General features: G+C 42.1%; 1 protein-coding gene across 3 annotated transcripts in view; it reads right to left on the reverse strand.

Moving 5' to 3' along the window:
- The window catches only part of PAG1 (phosphoprotein membrane anchor with glycosphingolipid microdomains 1), a 111,070-nt gene that overhangs the window by 23,442 nt on the left and 65,924 nt on the right, over positions 1 to 21,704 (reverse strand). The window contains exon 1 of one of the 3 annotated variants that reach the window (XM_050970584.1): positions 9,357 to 9,412. The exons of the other annotated variants lie outside the window; for them this stretch is intronic. The gene's annotated coding sequence lies outside the window, so the exon portion shown is untranslated. Of the gene's footprint in view, positions 1 to 9,356; positions 9,413 to 21,704 lie in introns of those variants that run through there. 3 annotated transcript variants of the gene reach the window in all.

Raw genomic sequence — 21,704 nt, forward strand, 5'->3', positions numbered from 1 at the left:
ATTTGGTATGTAGCAGATGACACAGCTCTGCCTCATCCCTATTTTAAAGCCCAGGTTGGGTTATTTCTACTGTGAGTCACAGTCATAGCCCTGACTGTGAAATAGAGAGACCTTAAGGGAAACTGAGTCAGGTTTAGTCAGGAGAAAACTTGGTGTAATGCCCACAATGACCTCTGAGATGTCATGCAAGGGCACTGTGCATTGCTATGGATTCCTGAAAGGTGAGGGACTGTCCTCATCTAGAAAACATTACAAAGCACACTGTGCTGGCTGCCTTAATTAGCTCCAAAGCCTTGTTAAGGTGCTTGAATAGAAAGTACTTCCCTTCTAAACTTTTCTTTTTTGTGAATTTTCAAAGACATTTTCTGCCCTGCTAAAACTTTAAAAAAATTCTTAAAAAATCTTTTTGTTTCTTTTGTCTAATCCTTTTGCCTTCAAAACCCCTACTTTTCTTTTTTCCCTGGGGAAAAAAAAATGATGAAATGAAAATGGAATGTAAAAACAAAGGAAACTGAGCAAAATATTTTTTCAGCATTTTTGTTAAATTTTCCTTTGTTTTCCCAAGAAATAAAAAGAATACAAATAAAAACAATAAACTATTTTTTAATGGAAGGAAGGAAGGAGGAAGGAAGGAAGGGAGGGAGGGAGGGAGGGAGGAAGGAAGGAAGGGGCGGAAGGGAGGAAGGGAGGAAGGGAGGAAGGAAGGGAGGAAGGAGGAAGGGAGGAAGGGAGGAAGGGAGGAAGGGAGGAAGGGAGGAAGGGAAGGAAGGAAGGAAGGAAGGAAGGAAGGAAGGAAGGAAGGAAGGAAGGGAAGGAAGGAAGGAAGGAAGGAAGGAAGGAGGAAGGAAGGAAGGAAGGAAGGAAGGAAGGAAGGCGGAAGGAAGGAAGGAAGGAAGGAAGGAAGGAAGGAAGGAAGGAAGGAAGGAAGGAAGGAAGGAAGGAAGGAAGGAAGGAAGGAAGGAAGGACGGAAGGAAGGAAGGAAGGAAGGAAGGAAGGAAGGAAGGAAGGAAGGAAGGAAGGAAGGAAGGAAGGAAGGAAGGAAGGAAGGAAGGAAGGAATATAAGAAGAAAAATAGAGATTTAAAGTGTTATAATTAAAACAGAAATACATTTTAATTTTCTTTTACAGCAGACACAGACCTGTCTTGAAAGATACTTAAATTATTTCTACTACTAAGTTCATAATTTTGTATCTACTCTGAAGAAGGGTCCTATACTCTCAGAAGACTAATCTAATTTAAGCTGACACTGTAAGGAAAGTGGGGGTTTTTTTTGATTCTAAATATATATTCTTAAGGTTTCAGGACTTTAAATAAAGATAATATTTAAGCTAAGGAAAGCTAAGGAAACATGGGGAGCAGCCCTCTGTCTTTGAACCTTCAGTACAGAGTTAGGAAGTGTTGGGAAGAGCCACAGCAGATGGAGCTCAGACTGAACTTCAAAAGGAGTGAGATCAGAAAGAGTCAGTCAAGGAAGACCTCTGTGAGTGATGTCAGGAGTGAAGCACAAGACTGATGCTACACATGAGGCATCCCACCAGGCATAAGTCAAAGCAGCAAAGGGAATGGCCAAGGCCAGAAGATGTAATTAATTTACAGGAAAGCAGCATGAAATGCTTTGACTATATGCTGAGAGAAAGAGGTCAGAAAAGGACAGAAAAGCACAGTGGCACTTGAACCAGGGGAGGTGACTGCTGCAGACACCTGTGCAAGCAGAACAGAGAAATAACAGGAACAGACTGATGACAGGTGAAGCCCTGAATGAAGGAAGCTGAGCAGGCAAAATGTGACAAGCGATTCCTCTCAGCTCCTTGAACAGCAGGAGTTTAGCATAAGTGCTAAAGGACCTAGAATCTGCTCAGCACACATGACAACCAGAAGTAAATACAATTATAACATAAAAACATCTCAGCCTTCCAGTACATAAAGGGGACTTGGAAGAAAACTAGTGAGGGACTTTTTCTATAGGGCATGTAGTGATGAAACAAGGGGGAGTGGCTTTAAACTGAGACTAGGTTTAGACTAGATCTCAAAGGAAATTTTTTACAGTGATGGTGGTGAGGCATTGGAACAGGTTGCCCAAAGAAGCTGAGGATGCCCCATCCCTAGAAGTGTTAAACACCAGCTTGGATGGAGCTCTGAGCAACTGTGTCTAGTGAAAAGAGTCCTTGCCCTGGCAGGTGAGTTGGAACTGGATGACCTTTAATGTCCCTCCAACCCAGGCCATTCTATGATTCTTTGTTTCTAGATTAACCCTCTGTGAGCCCTTACCATGTGGTGACATCAGAGGGCTTACTCCTTCTGTTTAATGACTCCCAAAAAATAAGGCTGAAATAATATCCACCCAGACTGGGGAATATTCCAGGAGAGCTCCTGGAATGCTTGAAGCTGGACCAGCACCCATCAGCTGCCCCAGCCAGCCCTGGCCAGAAACCTGGCAAAGACATAGACTGAAAACACAACTGCCTGAACTCCCTCTGCTTCCACTACGTGAATGCCTGAACACTAAAACATCAATGCATGATACCTTGGATTTAGGACAGTCTCCAGAGGTTAGCTTTAAAGAGAAACTTAATTGAAATCATAACGATGGAACAACAAGCAGTTAATTTTTAAGAGCTTTCTGACAGCTGGAACGATGAACTCCTGCTGTTACAATAGAAAGTGATATTGTGCTGCCCTCTGGTGAATCTCTCTGTTTGGGGTCTGGCATTTGTGGCTCTTAGGAGGGTGCTTCAGAGCTCGGTGCAAACTCTGCTGCTACAGATGGGCTTCAGTGGGGCCTTTCATCTGTCAGCCTCAAAACCTGAGCCCTACCTCCACCCCTGGAAGTCTGTCAGACTCAACCTTGCAGACAGACACTGCTGAGACAGAAGAGTGGTCAACGGAACTGTTTGGGTTTTTTTAAATTATCTTCCTATGTGAAAACCCTTTAAAGATGAAGATTTCTCCCACTGTGCCCTTTCCACATAACTCTGCACACACAGGGGATGCTGAACTCTTAAAGAGAATAACAGAGAAAGGCCTGGAACATGAGGGTAAGAAACCTGGTTATTTCATCTATGGCAAAATCTAAACAATAGTCTGCACTCACATGTCAAGTCACTACCAGTTCAGAAAACGAATCTTTACACTATATTGGATAAAATTTCTTCTTCTAGTGGGAACTTCTTGCTTTTTAGACATCAATATTTGCCATTATTGAAATCCCTACGAGAAATGATGCCTGTAGCCATTCCTCAAAATTGCACTTAAACGCCCAATTATATTTGTGGTTTCAAAATGACAGATATTTTGTTGCATAACCCACACTTTTATGGTGAATAATGTGTTATTTCTGCTTGCGGCTGTTGCAGGGATAAAGCAGAGCTGAGGCAGTCCAGGATGATGTGATGATGAGGAGAATGCAATTTTGGTTCCAAAAAAACCTGTATCTGCAGTGAAGCAGACAGACTGGCTGCAACTCTGGGGAGCACATGAAGCATAAATTTTAACTGGTGGGGAAGCTGCTGCAAAAATTTGGGGTGAGACCCGAGCACCTTTGAAGGTGCTCCTCAAAGACAGGTGCATCCAAAAGACCCAGTGCACTTCAGGTCCAGGATCTGGCCAGGATTTTCCGAGCAAAGTCCTGCCTGAGTTTATGGTGGCACATGCAAGGGATGTGCCATGCTTTGGTGTCCCAGCAGGAGATGGCAGCGTGTCCCTCTCCCACCACCTTCCCCTTGGCTTCTGGGTTTAGAGCAGCTTCATTCACATCCTGCTGCAAAGAACGCTCGGCCCATGCCTTCCAAAGGGAAAAGAGTGGGAAATGCCAACAGCTTCACCTCTCTGGGTTTCTTAATGAATTATAGATGGAGCACAGGCAAGAGACTGAATTGTTCTGACAACTGAGCGACTTTGAACGCGAGAAGCCAAACGCGACAGGACAGGAGAGATTCATGGAGGCTGCGGGATTGCGGCTCCCTGTCCGGCGCTGTCAGGCTGTGCTCGGCTCACAGGGGCACTGCCCAGGTGCTTCATGGGCTCACCCCCAAGCTCTGTCACAGGACTCCCTTGGGAACTGCTCAGGCTCCCACTGCTCTCTTTGCCCTGCCACTCCTCCGGCTCCCAGCGCTCCCAGTCATCTGCTGTTAAACTGCAAAACAGATCAGGGAGATGAGATGGTTTGGAAGATCCCCTCCACCCCACAGCAGGCCTGGCAAGGAGCAGGCAGAGTGGGAAAGAAGGTTGGAATTTTTATATGAGATTTTTATTACTCTGGTAGCAATCCCCCAGAGAGCTGTATTAAGCCAGAAAATGGGGAAGTGCAAGATATGTGGACCCATAAACTGAGACAGGAGTTGAGAAGTATGAAGCAATGTCTTGTCGACATCCAGCTGCAAATGCTGTCATTCAACCACAAAACCAGACCAGGAACCTGGGCTGCAACAAACAGGCAACAGCAGAAATTGTCCTGCACGTGTGACTAACACCTCTCAATGTAAGAGCCTTTCATCTTCTGTTCCTCCAAATCCTGAAAATACACTTTCTCTGTGAAGAAAGCATCCTACAGGAGACCAGAGGACTTACCTTACTCCTGCTCCAGAAAAATTCCCTCACCAGTTCAGGCACCAGCAGGCAGAGTATATCTCCAAGGGCCCAAAGACTGAGCACACCCCCAGTATGTGACACCCTCAAGGCCACCCGAAAGAAAACATCTTTAGGCAGGCAATCCACAACTCCTGTACCCACAGCAGCTACACCAAACTACACGCCTCATTTAGAGAAGGGGGAGGACATGGAAATGCACTTTGCTCAGTCCATAACCATTTCCATGTCAGGAGTGTTCTCTGCATGCAAATACCAATGGTGATGGCAGGAAAATGCCATTTGTGCTCCTGAAACAGACCTTAAGTGTAGCACTATGCTGACCTGTGTTAAAATGAAATCAAAGCACCCTTCCTCCACCCAAACAACCTTCCTTTAAACCTCTTGATTTTAAACTCAATGTGTTTTCTGACCTTTTTCACTATGTGGCCTAACCAGGCTTTAACTGCAGAGTAGCTGGAGGCAGCTCCTGAGTGTCTCCTTTCTATAACTTGTCACAGTTGGTGGATTCCTGAGAGCACAACTCAATAAGACATTGCACACATGCTTAATGACATCAACAGGGCTGCATTTCTTCTTGAGTGGGCAAAATACTTGGGTCAAACTCTTCATAGGTACCTCCTACTGCAAGTCCTGCTTTGGAGCCTGTCTGCAGACGCTGGCGGGAGTTGTGCTTCAATGAACATTAAGGTTGGGTACATTGCAGTAAATGAAGCAAGTTGGAGATAATTGTCTTGTACAGCCCAAGCCCACAATTTCATGCTTTTATTCTCCACAGAATGGGGGTTGTATTATCTCCCAGGAGTGCTCCCTGACCAGAGCTAACTCCTGAGTGGTTTATGGGATTGGTTTTGGGAAAGAGCCTTTTGACTGCAGCCAAAATAATGCTTCAGGCTGTTCTAACTTGGTAAAACCACATCTTTTGTGTTTCAGGCTGAGCATCTGGTAACAGAGGGTCCTTTGGACCTTAATCCCCCTGTATTAGAGATGCTGCTCTTCTCTCAGTACTTCTCCACACAGGACATGTCCAGCTCTCAACCCACTTCAACTCCTCTTTCTCTCTCAGTTCCCAGTCCTGTTCACTGCCTGAGGCAACCACCTCTGATACAGGTGACAAAGACTAATTAAGATATCAAAATAGGAATAAGTGTGCATGAGAGCCTAATAAAATAAATACAAAGATGTCAACATTTGATCAAAAGAGACATTTCAGATAAATAGATGATACTATGGAACAGCCTAAACACACAAATGTGTTCCTTGCTTTACAATGGTATTAAGTGAATAAGAGCAATTGCAATTAAATGCTTCTGGAGACAGTAGGTGACAGGATTGCTGCTTGGACTGAGGTGCTGCCTGCAGAACATTTCCTAACACCACAGTGTTACTGGAGTCAAGATTGTGAAGTTTCTTCACAGGCACTTTAAAAACATTGTAAAATGTATTTGTAATTGGTCAAATTGCTGTTTCTGCATCTGCAATGGCTTCTTTTGACTTCTAGTGTTCTAAATGTAGATCTAGTACTGAACTACACAAACCTTAAGACCAAGATCCCCTTTCTCATGCAGTACCTAGTGCATTTTGCTTTTAGGGTTCCTGTGCACTAAATCAGGAGAAATACTTTCCTACAACAGGTTAAAGCTCTTCTGGTGGTGCATGCTGTGTTTTGAGCTGCTTGGCTTGGCAGCACCCATTTATGAGAACAGTTCAAGACAGACACATCTTATTCCAAGCTGTGAAGACCAGATGTGCACGTAATTAAGGTCTGGTCCTGAAAGCCTGATGCTGCAAGGAATTACTGACATGGACTGAGCTGCTCTTGCAGGCTGTCAGACGAGCCTTGCAGAGACTGTGCATGCCATAAGCCTTCAACACAGCTCGTGATTCTGCAGCAGAATAATCTGATCTAATCTACCTGTACCTACTTTTTCAGAAATCATGGCTGGTTTACCAAAGGATGTGTGTGCTCCATAATGCAAAACCAGATCTAAGACAAAACCAAACAGTCCCAAACCACTGGTCACTTTTAACCCCTTCTAAACCTTAACATCTTCTAGAGAGAAACCAAGTCTCCCTGAACCCACCTATCTGTGGCACTGCAGAAAAATTAAAAAGCCTCTTGCAGCAGTAAAGGCTGATCTATGCCACAATCTGCATTCATACCCCAAGCAACTCATTCATGCCTTGTCAGACCACGTCACCTCAAGGTTAATGGATTCAAAGTTGACCTGACTTCTCCTGCACTCTTTCCTTTCTATTCCTACTAGAGTTCTAGTAAGTGTACCCAAGCCTGTGGTGCATGCAGCCTCTCCTCAGAAAGAAATTTGGGAAAGTGGAAAGAGTCAGGAAAGTTGTATGAACAATTAAGCATGTGAATTCAAGGGCTCGCTTCAAGATAGTGGAATAGTTTTCCTATAATGATGGAGGATTTCAGAAAATAAGAGATGTCACTATCAAGGTTTCATAGCAGGCTGTAAAACTAAATTTTCCAAGGAAGGTGAACATAATTGCATATGAATGTGATTATATCCCCGTGAAACACAGTCTGCATCCTGGGGTTAATACACATGCATAATTATGCACCTAACCTGTCACAGAGCTATCACATTTATTTCCCACATTCACAAGTATTTCTGTGCATAAACCATACACTCACAAATCTCTGCCAAATGCAGCTTCCATTATAAATCAGGCCCTGAGCAAAGAGGTTTGTAACCAAAAACTTAAAGCTCAGATTTTCCTTCCCCAGTGGCAAAAAAAGCCTCCCCCGTTCCACTACCAGCAGTACAAACCTCCCCAAGCACAAACAGGGAGAAGGGGAGTGCTGAGGCCACAGCTCTCCAATGCAGAGCACTGGCTGAGCTTGGCCAGCTGCTGAGGAAAAATCCCATAATGAAGCCTCTGTGCAACAGCTCCTAGGAACAGCACCACATATTTTCCCCAGGCTTTAGCAGCCAAATAATGACTGTCTCAAATGCGACAGCAGGAAAGCTTTATCTGCTGAGTGACCATGCCAAAGATTACAGCTTAATTGTAGCATTATTGTGCTCTTTCCCACACCCCCACAATATCCCATATTGCTTTCTGGCTGCAGTGAGGCAATTAGACCACGATTACTGCATACTTTAGAGCATATAGAAATGAAAGCTGTCTTTGTGTTTTCCAGCTCTGACACAACTACTCCTGATAGCTTTGCTTTTCCTGGAACTAGATGCTCTTTCATATTAAACAAGGCCAGCTTATAATTTCACTCTGCTGTTTATGTAATTCTACCATGCCAAATCCCCTTTCAGTTTTTGCAGTGCAACCACATTTCAAGCAACCCTTTTGCCATCTCAGGTAATAATAATGGAAACAGAGAAATTCCCCCTAGCTTGGGAAGTAGGCACACACAGAGTTTGTCTCAGTCATCTGACCTAAAAGACCTCTAAAATCCATGGCAATTGTACTTGTTCTCAAACTGCTGTTTGAATCAGGCCCACAAAACAATACAACAAATAGATGGTACTTTTCCAGATGCTACTTCCAACTTCCAAAGGACCCCAACTGTATAAAATTACCAAAGATTGTAAAATATGCAGCAGTAAAACACAATGCTTTGATTGTCCCAATGAAATATTGCTCTTAAAAAAAAAAAAAAAAAAAAAAAAAAAAAAAAAGACTCCTACTTAGAATGAGATTCCACTTCTGTCCTTTACATTTCTAAAACCATGCTTTGATTTACTCAGATGTTACCTGCAGAGTCCTACCTGTGAGATCTCACCTCTGTTCCCATCACAGGAGAAGACTAAATGACTTCTACTAATACTAAACTTTCAGATTGCTCAAATTTTATTATTTATAGTGAGAATAACTCTACCTAAAATGAGAAATTAAAAAAAATGTCTTGTATCCAATTGGCAGGATGCTACAGCCTTTTAATGTGCCTTGAGTGAGATGCACCCCCAAAATGAAGCACATGAAGATCAGCCCAAGTTTTAAAAAAACTAATCAAAATAATTTTAAATTCAAATAGCCCACATTACTGAGTGCCAATGCTGTCATAGAATCTGTGGATATAAGTATCTGGAAGACAGGAGTATTCCAGGGAAGCTAAGTGATGGTCCTTGGGGTAGAATACAAATTAAATCAGAAGGGCCTGTTATATTTAAGATTAAGTAATCTTGAAACAAAAGGAATCAGTGAGAATTGAGCTGTGTGATATCCCACAGCAAGAGGGGCAGCTGTAGAGGCAGCTGTGATTTAACTTGGTGACAAATCAATTTGAAGGAAACTGAGTTCACCTTACAATGTGCTTTGTATAGGTGTAGAGTTATTTCAAGGCCAAATTTCATTTCACTTTAATTGATTCAATAAAATACTTTTTAACCTTTTGGCATTTGTATCTCATTAGGAATGTCAGCTTTTTTAAAGCATTTGGTGCATATATGCAGAGCCTTCTTCATTGCTGGAGATGGTCCCTGTCTTGAAGAGTTTACTTTTTATCAAGATAAGACAAAGACAGCACATGAGAGAATCCCTGTCTAAGTAACTTCATTTTCATGAAAGAATGTCCAAGAAAAAGAAGGATTTGGTGGGTTTTGAAGAGTTCTTGCAACTTATCCAGATACCTGGTGTCCCCACTCAGTGCTGCCTCTCTGTGATCTTTGTTTTCTCTGAGTTGGAAACACAGCTATGTGCTCCCTGAGGGAAGGTGCCACCTTAATTCAATCTTGTAAAAATAATCTAAACTGGCTGCCTCTATGCTCTGCATGATCAGTAAAGACTTACTTCTTCCTGTGGAGAGAGGGGAACCTTCAAAGTGAGCTGTGAAGGTCATTCCTCATCTCTGACAGACCAGTGACCTTTCAGACACCTAGAATTAGGAGAGGAGGTATCTATAAAGCATGGACAAAACCAGGGGAGGTTAATGTGTGCTGACCCACTGGGAAGGGCCTCAGATGCATTGCTCTGAGCTGACCTCCTTGGCTGACCCATCAGACCACACAATGAGGATAACTCAACCTTTGGGCAGTAGGAGCAGCCCTGACAGACCACACCTTTTCCCAGCCTCACTCTGTGGCACAATTTCATTGCAATTTCTCCCTGAGACCAGCATAATGACATCGTTCTGCCCTTTCAATTGGAAGCAGAGCTGGGGTAAATGAAAACATCACTTGCTTTTGACAGTCCAGAATATCCTGTGGATTCACCTCCCCACTGAGCCACAGGCAGTGCCCTGCTTGGCACCTGCAGCAGCATGGAGCAGGGAGGCAAAATAAACCCAACTCTATCCTGGCCCCCACACCAACGTTGTGACACATGGTGAATTTTATCCACCTTCTCTCCTGCTCTGGAGAGCGAAATATAAAACCCTGGGCTTGACCCCAACAGACCTAGGCAGCAGAAACTAATCATGAGTCCTGCAGGAGTGATCTACGAGCTGGGTACCACCCCCCTCTACACACCCAAACCCCTTACTGCTTCATCCTGACACACAGCAAATGCAATTATGAGATTTAATCAACTGCAACTAATGTAATTCTGAAAGTCTTCACAGCTAACGAAAACCAGGTCTTTCCCTTCTCCATTTAATTGAGATGTTTGGTTCACACACCGTGGAAAAGAAACCCTCCATAAAGCTGTGCATGAATATTGCATTTACATATCCAGCCTGTCACAGTACTGGGCTCTTTTTCCTGACTGTTGGATATTACATGGTAGGAAACTATCTGTGAAAGGAAATGGACTTCAGAAAATAAATACTTTCTCTTGCTTCAAGGGAAATCTCCAGTCTGAATGTCATCTACTAACTACCACTTTGTAGCCTGAACATGGCATAAGAAAGCATTTCCTTAACATGAATAAATCATGATCCCTAGTAAAAATACCCTCCTCCTGCATTAAAGCAAGAATCAGAAGACAGAATTTGGCCTATAGCTTGTAAACTCAAATTTATTGAATAACAAATGACTTAAGAAAATCCCTTTCCCCCTTTTCTCTAGTGTGTTCTTCTTGTTGCCTGTTGGCACAGGTTTTTCTGCAGTTTAAGCATCCCTATTGCTTTGAGACTTCCCCTGCCTCTGTGCTTTCCTGTGTCATCATTAGCACTACTTTCACAGGAGGCTCTACAATATGGGCAGCACTGCAGAGAGAAGGATAAATACATCATGCCTCCTGCAAAAAGTTTTGCTGCTACCTTGAGTTACGAGCTGCCAAAGCAAGATGACAGAGAAGCAATGGCTGCTAGGCAGGATAAGCATCACTGGGCTTTGCTTCTCCCAGGTTTCTCTGCTGCTCTGACCCAAATCATTACTTTTCCCCCCACAGAATGTAGTCTTGTTAAGGTTTTGAAAGAGAAGACTAAGTCTGAGATTTGATGAAAGCCTGTCAGGATACAGGATAACTGCTCTCCAGAGACAGAAGAGACAGCCAAGACAGACCAGGTAAGAACAGTCTTTCAGCAGTGATGTATGAGGGAAGAGAAGATAACAAGCTCAAAACCTTTGTACAACTGATCACAGTAAGCACATGTCATTCCCCCAGCAGCTGAGAAGTCTTCCAGCTGTGTGGGTGTGACCACAGCAGGCACAGCAGGCCTGGCCCCACATCCACATGCACGCTCACCAGTGAAGCAGGTCCAGCCTCTGCTCCTGCATGGCCAGGAATCCTCCACCTCAGTTATCCTGCCTCCTCTTGGCACCTTCACCCACCCTCTGCAACCCACCCAACCTTGTTCTTCCTTCCACAACTGCCCCCTTCTCCTTTCCAAAGGCCACACCAGTGCTGCCACGGTGCCACAGCTCCACGAGCTGGGTGCTTCTAGCAGAGAGGGCAGCCACCCTGACTATTCACTGAGTATTTCCCACCCTGGGCAGCCCCTTTGGTTTATCACTCCTCCTCTGGATTATTTTTCTGCAATAATGTGCCCATCAAACACCCACACAAACTCTTTTTAAAACTTCCAGTACTGATAACAACATATATTGATTACTTTGGTTATGGCCTGTTGGTATCAGGATGCCCAAGTGGTGAAGAAAGGGCATGTCAGAAATACAAAGAGCAGATGCTGAGAAAGCTTTCTCTCAGAGAGAGAATGGAATGATAGGAATTAGGCAGTAGAAGAGCTCACCTAAAAGGTGTTGAATAGCCTTAAGCACTATACCAGACACAAACACACTCAATAATGAGCAGTCAGCTGAAGAACATATACAGCTACAATATACCACATCCCACCCAAAATTTTCAACAACTACTTATTTTTTACAATTTATCATTACACCACTGTTATAACATCCTGTTCAGTTTCCATTTTCCTGAACCAAGGAATCTGGATTTAATCTGCTTTATTCTTTGAGAAATGTGCCATGCTCAGGCCTCTTGTAATACACCCTGAACATGGTTCATTTTAAAGGATAACCTAATGCTATATGGTGAAAAAAGCTTTTTCATCCCTTTTCATCACTTTGGGACATAGTTTTATTGCAAAGCAATCAAATTCTGCAGAAGGAAACAGTTTTCAAAGAAACCATTTGTAAGTTAAGAGAGTGACCATTAGTTATTGAAAGCTGAAACAGTTACAGGTTGATTTGATGGCAGTGACAGTAAATTAATTTTTCCTTTTGTTGAAAATTTTTCTTGACTGCAATGAACACCTGGCAAACTGCCTGACAAACAAAGGTCATCTAGGCATGCATTTACTTAGATTCAATATCAAATTTATGTGCTACTTTCTGAAAAAAACCCCATGTCATCCTTTTAGAGAGTCCTTTTTCAATTTTCAACTGACTTGAAATGTATGAATGCAGACATTAGTTTGGGGCAGCTGCTAAACTACATGCTTTGCTATGTGTTTCCATGAGTTATTCAACCAACAGAAGAATTGCAACACTTAGTTCATCTGGAAGAAAGCAAAAACAACAGAAAGACTCATCACGCTACCCCAGTTTCACAAGTATAAAAATAGCAGAAGGTGCTAACAGATATTATGTGGGTAAGAATGAGAACTAGATTGACATTGGAGAATTTATTCTTAGAAAATCCCTCCTTTTGGAATTGTTACAGGCATGCACTGACCCAAATAGATCATGGCTCCTATCATTCCCTAGTGCATGTGAACAGATAAAATGCTGACATGCACCAAAAAGGTTTGGGGCAAAAAAAAGCAAGCACAATCTGCATGGAAACTGCCAAAAAAAGGAAAAGCACAGCAGCTGGTCCACAACTGCTAATAGGCAAAGACAGCACTGCTGGCAAATGCAGGTGAAGCAAAGGGAAGGAAAAGGCAAAATGATGTTGGGAAATGATGTCAGGCCAAGGAGATGGGAAAACAAGCCAGCCACCATAGGGTACCTACTGCTGTCTCAGAAGGACAGGCATTTCAGCCATTTCAGGATGCACAATTTATTCCCCTGGGCTGGTGCTGCCCAGTGATCAAGCCTCAGGGCCACTGATGTCCCTCTGGTGCAGCTCTCTGCCCTGGCTTGGTTGCCCAGTGGCTGTTTTGTGGCTATGCAGATAAGGCAGGACAACTGGGAGACCACAGATCAAACCCACAGTGCATCTCACCAGCTGAGTTACAGAGCACAGCACAGCAGTAACACATGCAGAACTACAGTTTTTTCCTCCCTCCCTCCCTCCCTCCCTCCCTCCCTCCCTCCCTTCCTTCCTTCCTTCCATCCATCCATCCATCCATCCATCCATCCATCCATCCATCCATCCATCCATCCATCGTGGTTTTTTTTATTTTCTTCCACCCAAGTCCCAGGCAGCTCTTGCAGGCTCAGTGAGGTGTCACACTTGTGACAGGATATGTGAGAGTCAGCCACCCACGAGATGCCAAAGTGTGTCTGTGTGTGAGTGACGTGTCTGAGCCTCCTGGGGTACCAGGCAATGGAGACTCACAAAAGATGCAGGATGCAGCCCAGGGGGCCATTTAGTTTCCTAAACACTGGCTCCTAGAACTGCCTGAGCTGCCTAAAGGCATCCAGGATATTGGGATGTTCATGCAGATGTGTCCACGGAGATGAATTGATGCCTCAGGTTTTAGCTTTTATATTTTTCAGATTCTGTACTCTTTAGTGTGTAGTTCTGAGCTTCATATTAGGGGATAGTAAGCTCTCTTCACAGAGTAGGTAGACAGAACAATTCTTTCTCTCACTGGGGACCAAGGACAAATGATCCAAATTTCAGGCCCGAGAGCATAAACAATGGTGTACTGAAGAGAGAAAAACAAGAAGGATGAGACTTCATGGGCTAAAGCTATAACTGGACAATTAACCCCAATATGCAAATGGACCAGAACTTATAAAAGTGTGAGACCCTGCGACCAGTTGTCCATTTTTGTGACTATTTTGAGTTCATCCTGGGTGTAGCCCTGGCTGGGCTCTTGTACTGCCCAAGGTGTGTCCTTTGAGGCCTCCTAATAAATACCTACTTTATTCTTTAACTCCATCTAGCCTCTGTTCTAGGTCAGCCTCCACAAGGCATCAGAACAACCTGATGCATGAACTGCAGGAGATGTGTGTCCTTCTGGAGTGGCAGATGGAGGCCAAAAGGCACAGTTTATGACATTTCAACCACCATTCACTGCCCTCTCTTTAGGCAGATGAAACCTGCACCTGGATGAGGTCAGCAGACATGGCACAGGGCCAACTCTCACACTTCTCAAACAGCTATTAAGAAACTGTGAAAATGAACCAGGGCAACTCAAATGGCAGCAGCTGCTTCTGCATGAGCAGCTGAAGGGGGCTCTGATTGCCACTGACTATAACGGGGCCTGAAGGTGCCCTGCAGATACTTGCCTAAAAATTTAGGAATTTTCAGTTGCACTTGAACCTCACACCAGTAATGCTATGCTTTACTATTGCACAGGCACAAACATCTTCCTCTGAAATAATTTCCTACACAAAGCTGAATGCTCTTAGCACTTAAATCCTTCTCAGAAAGTCATAAGGATTTATTCAGGGATGAAACATTTTAGTCTAATATCAGAAAAACACTTTTCTCCAAGTAAAACAACGCCAGAGCATCAAACTCCTTCCAGCTGGCAGGACACAAAATTGATGTCCAGGCTTTCAGAAATGTTCACCATCACAGACCCTGTAATGTTTAATTATCTGATGGTGCTTAGGACTCTGGGTAGAAAAGAAAAGAAGCAAATAAAACAACACAAACCTAGTCATCATATGAATATTTAAGACCCCTCTGCTGGAGCATCAATGTGTGGGCTCATATCAACATTGTGTTTAATGTCCCTATGCAGCTACTGAACAAATGTATAAGCATAAAATTAGCAAACAACTATCAAAAGACCTCTATTCAGGCAAAAAAAAAAAAAAAAAAAGAGTTCTTTTCCCCTTATGAACATTTTTAAACAAAGTGTTCCTTTTTTGTGTAATTTTTCTCCATTAAAATTTTATGATACTGCAAAGAGATAGAAGGCAGGGAACTTCTGGCCCAATTTTGTTCCCAACTGCTCTTCTATAGTAACTGGAGGCAAAATTTTGTTCTCTCTGTAGGATTAAGTACGACTGTAGATTTCCTTTTATTTAATGCAACATTAATATACAGATATACAGACTCAAATATTAAAACTAAATTCTGGGCAACACTTCTCCAATTAGCTCATATAAAAGTAGAATAAACAATTAAGCCTCTTACTATCCAGTTAAAGAGACCAGGAACATTTCTAAAACTACAGGAAAATGCAGATGTTAAGAAAAATAAAAAATATTTCTGCTGCAATAGAAAGTTTCCAGGAATCTCAAAAATTTGAAGTCCAGTCATGGACTTCTTTTGTAGGCTGTTCTTGCTTTGTCTTTAATACTGGTGTGCTGTTACCAATAAAATAGCTCAGTGTCCTGCAGTTAGTGCTGAGGACTAGTTACTATTTCCTGGAAGTAAGTTCCAACTGAGAATGTCAGCCTTCAAAGGAAATCTGCCCAGATCGAGTCCCTTCCCAGAGTAAATCTATTACATGCCAGTAAACAGATGAGATATAAATAAAGTAGGAGCTCTGCAGAGTGTAAATCAGGCATTGCCACCATATTAAGAGGCTTATGGCAATGTTACTTAGCAGTATTTGTTTTAAAGTCTCAGCAGGCTTGTCCTGCTGAACGTTTTGTGTAAAACCATCTGCCCAACAGACAGAATCGATCTCTGAGTGTGTCCTGCTTGGTTTGTAAATTTACCTACTGTGACTAAGTACATAACTCATTATTAAAAACAGCCAGACCTGGTCTTTCCTGAGGGTAAACTAATGTTTCTCATCATCCTTAAAAAAACAACTCACAACATGAGATAAGGAGTCAGCGAGGCATTTCAATAAGAGCTGGTATTTGAAAAGGTGACTCCTGTGGCCCGAATCAACATGCAAACGTGGACTCCCAATCATCTTCAGAAGATAATTATTATTCATAATTGGCACTTTAAAGCATTTTCTCAGAGCTGTGCAAATATTGACTAATTAGCCACACGAGAATCCTGTGGGGTAGGCAGGCAGGTACCCTCATCCTCTTTTTATCTGACTGAATTGCTGGGGAATAAAACCCCAACCCTGACCTGCTGCAGGGGAGGAGAAGGTGAGGAGGTTTCCAGCCCCATTCCCTTTGCCCAGCCCACCCTGCTCCCACCATGGACACTTGTCCTTATCTAGAGAGGGAATGAGATGAGCTCTGTACTGGCAGAGCTCTGGAAATAGTGGACAGACCTCAGCTGATGAGCTAAAGTCCTGTCAAGCAAAAGGTCTGGATATTCAAATGTCAAAAAAAAGCCCGAGGATTTGATACAAGTACATGCAGGATTTACATGAGGATGGTAGCCTCTCCTGCTGATGAACACTTAAACAATGATGTACTGCACAATTATGGCTTTTTCCTGGATATAAAATATTACACAGGTACTTGCAACTAAATAGTAGGAAAAGAGCTCTGTATGTATGGAGTAAGACACTACTTAAAATTCAGAGATATCTTATTATTCACTGTGTGCCCAAGATTAGGCTGAAGAAAGTGGGGTGTCCTGTTAGAGCCTCCAAGAGGTTCTGCCTTCACCACACAACAAAATGCACCAGGCAAACAATATCTTCAAGATGGGTCTAAAAATGGACCTGGAGATCCTTGGAGGCCACAGCAGTTAGAAATGAATACTGAATAGATCCTCTATTAACTCTTTAATTAAATTGCCTGTAGGAAAGCAACCATTAGTCATTCGTGTCTCAGGTTTTCTGGTTTAAACCAGCAAACATTAACGATGGCTTTATTCTAGAGCTTTGTTACGAACCACCACATTCAGGGGCACAAACAAGTCTCTTCCAAATAACTGTATTATTACAAGCTTACAATGTACACAAGATTTGCAACAGTAACCATTTTTATTTGGTGTAATCCTGCTTTGTCTATTGAAATAATTGGTCATATGTTGTGTCTAATTTCAGCTACAATCTCTTTAGGGCAAAGATTGTGTCCCTGTGGTTTTGTAAAGCCTCATTCACAGTTATAATGGTGTATAAATTAAATAAATAATGAGAAATTATGAACTGTGGGAATTTATTCAGCATTTATCAGGAATTCACAAGTGAGGATTTACATTTTTTAAAATGGATTTTTTAGAAGATCTTCCAGAGATCTGGTTCTGTTCTCTGTTTTTGAAATTGGGAGATGCCTTTTAACTGTAGCAACTACTTAGGTAAGAATAATAACAGGAAAAAACCAGGTTAGTGTGGTTGAATAGGAAACCCGGGGTTACTCCACTCTGAAGCTAATTCTTCTACATGGTTCATGTATAACAGCTTCTGAGACAAGCAGGTTTTCACCCATGGTAAAGAGCATTAAGATGATGGTATTTTAAATACTGCATTAATTATCTACTCAGAGCAAGGCTAGACAAAACAAATAGTAGAAACAGAACAGAACTGGATGCCTTAGTGAGCAAAATTCATTTAAAAATGCCCAAACCAGAAGAGTACAGATGAGGTGGCTTGGGCTGCAATACAATAAAAAAAGTTTCTGTGCTCGGAAGGTTTGGAGAATCACGAAACAGTTCAACAAAAATTAAAACTTATACATTTGGCACTCCTAGACACTCATCCCACATGAATGCCCTAAATGCTGCAGCAGGGGTTGAGAGATCATGGCCACAGCAAGAAACACACTCTTGGTAATAACAAGCCAGTCTTAAGCCAAAGCAAGTCTATGCTAAAGCTCTGTTTGCTATAGCACTTTTTTTGTGTGTGTGTGTGTGTGTGTGTGTGTGTGTGCACTCTTTTTTTTTTTTTTTTCCATTTCAGGAGGAAGAGAAGGGGAAGAAAAGCAAGAATTTTTATCTCAATAAAGAAGTACGTTCATGCAAAGAAGCAGCTTGCTCTGAGGATTCAATGAGCAGCTCAAAGGATCTCAGGAGTCTGCTGGGCTCCCACACCTGGATCTGGCAAGTTAGTGGGAACAAAGGGTGAATAAAAGACAAACACTATAGTGAGTGCCTCTTTCCAGGTACCCAGTGTACATCTACAGTGGGTAAAACACAGCAATAAAGTAAAATAAGTCAGCTGTGTTATTAAAAATTATAATTGTTCTGGCTGGCCTTTTGCCCCAAGACCTGCAACTTCACAAGCCTGTGAGGTGAGAGGTCTGGTCCCCAGAGCCTGAACATGTAATTGCAGATGGACCTGCCCCATCCTTCAAGATGCCAACCCAAACTCATCAAATGCCTAATTTTTCTCATTTTCCTTTCTGGTTAACAGAACTAAAACCTGCAAAGGGAACAGCGTGTGTAGTCAGCTCTGTTCACTAAGATGGAAAATGCACTGATTTGCACAGAGTTAATAACATGCCCTAAAATGGCCATTCACCCTCAAAAGACATTAGCATGTAATAGCAGCTGCTTATGCTCTGAGTGCAGATGAATATTGGAAAGAGGTGCTGAGAAGCTTTGTCCTAGAATTACATGTCACTGCTTTAAACATGATGTGTGGAAATTATTTTAATTGCCCATATTAGTCCAGGGCTGAAATGGTCTGGTATTGTTAGGAGTGGTGCAAATGTCTTTCTCTGGTCAGGGTGTTGTTTGAGAAGAACATGTACATACCTGAATGTCTAGAAAGCGTCACTACAACATGAAAAAAAAAAAAAACCAACAAAAAATCACCCCAATAAAATAGCTTTCAAAAATATTAGCTAGTTAATGATGTTTTTTGACTGTCTTACATAGAAAGATCCAATTTCTTGCAAGTATGAGCACTGAAAGAGCAAGAACTGTTATTTTTGAGATAAATGTTACAGTTCAAATGTCACAGACTATATTACAGACATTCACAATTGGCTCTGAGATGTAGGAAAAAAAAAAACAACTTACACTGTTGTATGAAGGTTGGCAATGATCACAATGCTAATGACCATGGGAGAAATACGAGATTTTTTTTTTTTTAAGCATGATTATCTAGTGGCCTTGAGTGCTAATCAAAACAAGGACTATAATGCCTGCTTTAATGGGGTTTGTCTCAGTAATGCTCCTAAATGGAATAAACTATATTAAATCCAGACAAGCTACAAAGAGAGACAAATGGCAAAACAATACACAGAAAATGTAGATTCTTTAATCTGTTGTTAACTGAGTTACCATCCATGGCAGTCACAGTTAACTGTGGTTTTGTAATCCATTTGCTGAACTGTAAAATTAGAATAGAAATGTTGCTGTCCTTCTGTTTACAACAACAGACTAAATAAGGCCCAAATCAACCCACAAAATGGCCTAGCAAAGACTGTATGTAGACAGGCTGCATGTCCATTTTCTTCTTTAAGAATTCAGCTCCTCTGGAGTTTTTTCTCAAAGTAGAGGGAATCTGATCCCACTGGGGTAGAGGTAGCCCTGCACATAAGCTGAGCCTTTGTGCACCACAAGGAGGATGCCCTGGGAAGACAAAGGACCCCACACTGTCCCTCACTGACCCAGGGCTGCAGGGACAGACCCTAACTGATACCCACAGGCTTTGGGTCATCCTCCTAATGTTACAGGAAGAGGCACTGAATGCCAGGACAATGAATTCATCTCCATCCTCCTCCTCATCTGCCTTGGATCTTTGGCCTTGCTCATCCCTCCTCCTCTGCATTTGCTGACCAAATGCACAGACATGCTGAATTTCTTCAGCTTGCTACCTCAGAGGATCAGTCACATCTGACTTCCTCAAAAGCAAGTAAATAGGTTTTCTGATGCATCTATTTTGCTGTATTTCTCAAACTGCGATGGGAGGTTGCATAGCAGCTGAGGGGGAAGGCAGACTATAGCATTTTGGGCAGATCCTTCAGGAAGAGGTGACAATTTACTGGCAAAATGACAGCCAAGGCATAGAGGTGGTGACACTTTTATGTTCATTTAGATGCAAGAGTGAATTACTTCCAGGGGTCCAGTTTTAAAAGGATGGATTAGCCCTTTGTTTGTGGTGTACACAAAACACAGGATCATGCATCTTATCTTGAAGAAATTTTCAATAAAGTTCTTTACAAACTGAATCTGTAGCTTAGGGAACATAAAATTCATTCTGTAATTAATGAATTCCCCCCAGTATTAAAGAGAAAAAATTCCTATGGTTTTATTGCTTTTGTAAAATGCTTGTTCTCCAGCTCTGAAGGGACTGTGAAAGGTCAGAGGTGTTGAATATACATGATTTATAAAGTCCTCTGGGATGAGATGTGCCATGTAAATATAAAATATTATTAGAGCATACTCTCTTTAATTCACATACACTGAAATGGAATTGGCTGTGTCACAAAAGCAAAGCTAAGAACCCAAGTCAGTCTGATGGCAGCAGATTGTCCAAGGCAGTCCGAACAGCAGAAGGATAAATTCATTTCACAGACATATTTACCTAATGCTGGAAGTTACTGCTATTCATCTGGAGCTGGTTATATGTAGATATGAAAGTGAAGACTGTGTCACATAGAAATGACTGTGCAGGCAAAGATGGTGCACTGCTCTGTACCATAAGGAAAGAGGGGCTCCTGCAAAGGCTGCAGGCACAGGAGCAGCCCATGTAGCCCATCCACCTTCTGCAGAAACTCTGCCCCACACAGCTCTGTTCTCAAGTGTATGCCTGGGATGCCTGGGATGCCGTGGTCCTCACGTGCTTTGTAAAGTCACACTCAGATGGCACTTCCAGCCTCAAAATATGCATCCTATTTACTCCTGGCTTTGACAGAGGCTTCAAGTTTCCCTTGCAGATTTGAGATTTGTTCACCTCCAGCTATATCTATCCAAAGAGATTTCCTAAAAAGCAGTCTCTCAGAGAACTGGGTTGGAATGAGCTGAACTGGACAAGCAGTCCCATTCCCTCTCAGGGAAGGATAAATTATACTTTCAACCCACTTTTTGGGATTGATTCCAATTTCTCTTTTTCTTCTGTCCACAACAGTCTATACTTTAACACTGCAATAAATAATCAGTTTGAAGTAGAATTCAGAATATTTTAACAGCTGGAGCAATGACATTTGTATTCAACTTCACTGTAAATGGAAAAATTCCCACTCCCCCCCTCAAAGACAGAGATTGCAGATCATATTCTGAATTCTTTTCAAAACCTTGGCCAAAAGATATCACCAGCACAGTCTGTTCCTCTTCACATTATTATTCCCACTCTCACAGATTCTTTTATCTAACTCCCTTCCGCCCTGAAGTTTACAATCTCCTTCCAAAAATTTTTCAACTGCATTTCCATCTCTTAAATTCCCTCTCTCTCACCAGCTTTCAAATAACATGACTTTATTTTAGAAAAATGATGCTGTGAATTGAGCACTACAGATCAATCTGTTCCTACCTTTTTCCCTGTACTAAAACACAGCATCTAATTTTAAATACCTTTTTAAAAATGCACAATACAGCCCTTTAGCAAAAGTATATGAACTTCCTGACCATAAAGGAAAAAAATGAAGTTCTTACTTTTGACTGTATTAATGCTTTCCCATAAAAATTGATACATCTGTCTGGGAGATAAAGGAGATTTGGATTATCTGCATTCAAGAGAATAACTAAAAGAAGTTATTGCACAAAATTATTACATTTTCAAGCAACACAAATTTGATTCTGTGGTAGTGTTAAAGTTATTCTCATCTATGCAGAACACTTTTTATCCACACAAGAGGTGCTCTT

Source organism: Serinus canaria, chromosome 2 (genome assembly GCF_022539315.1).
Source record: "Serinus canaria isolate serCan28SL12 chromosome 2, serCan2020, whole genome shotgun sequence".
NCBI lineage: Eukaryota > Metazoa > Chordata > Aves > Passeriformes > Fringillidae > Serinus > Serinus canaria.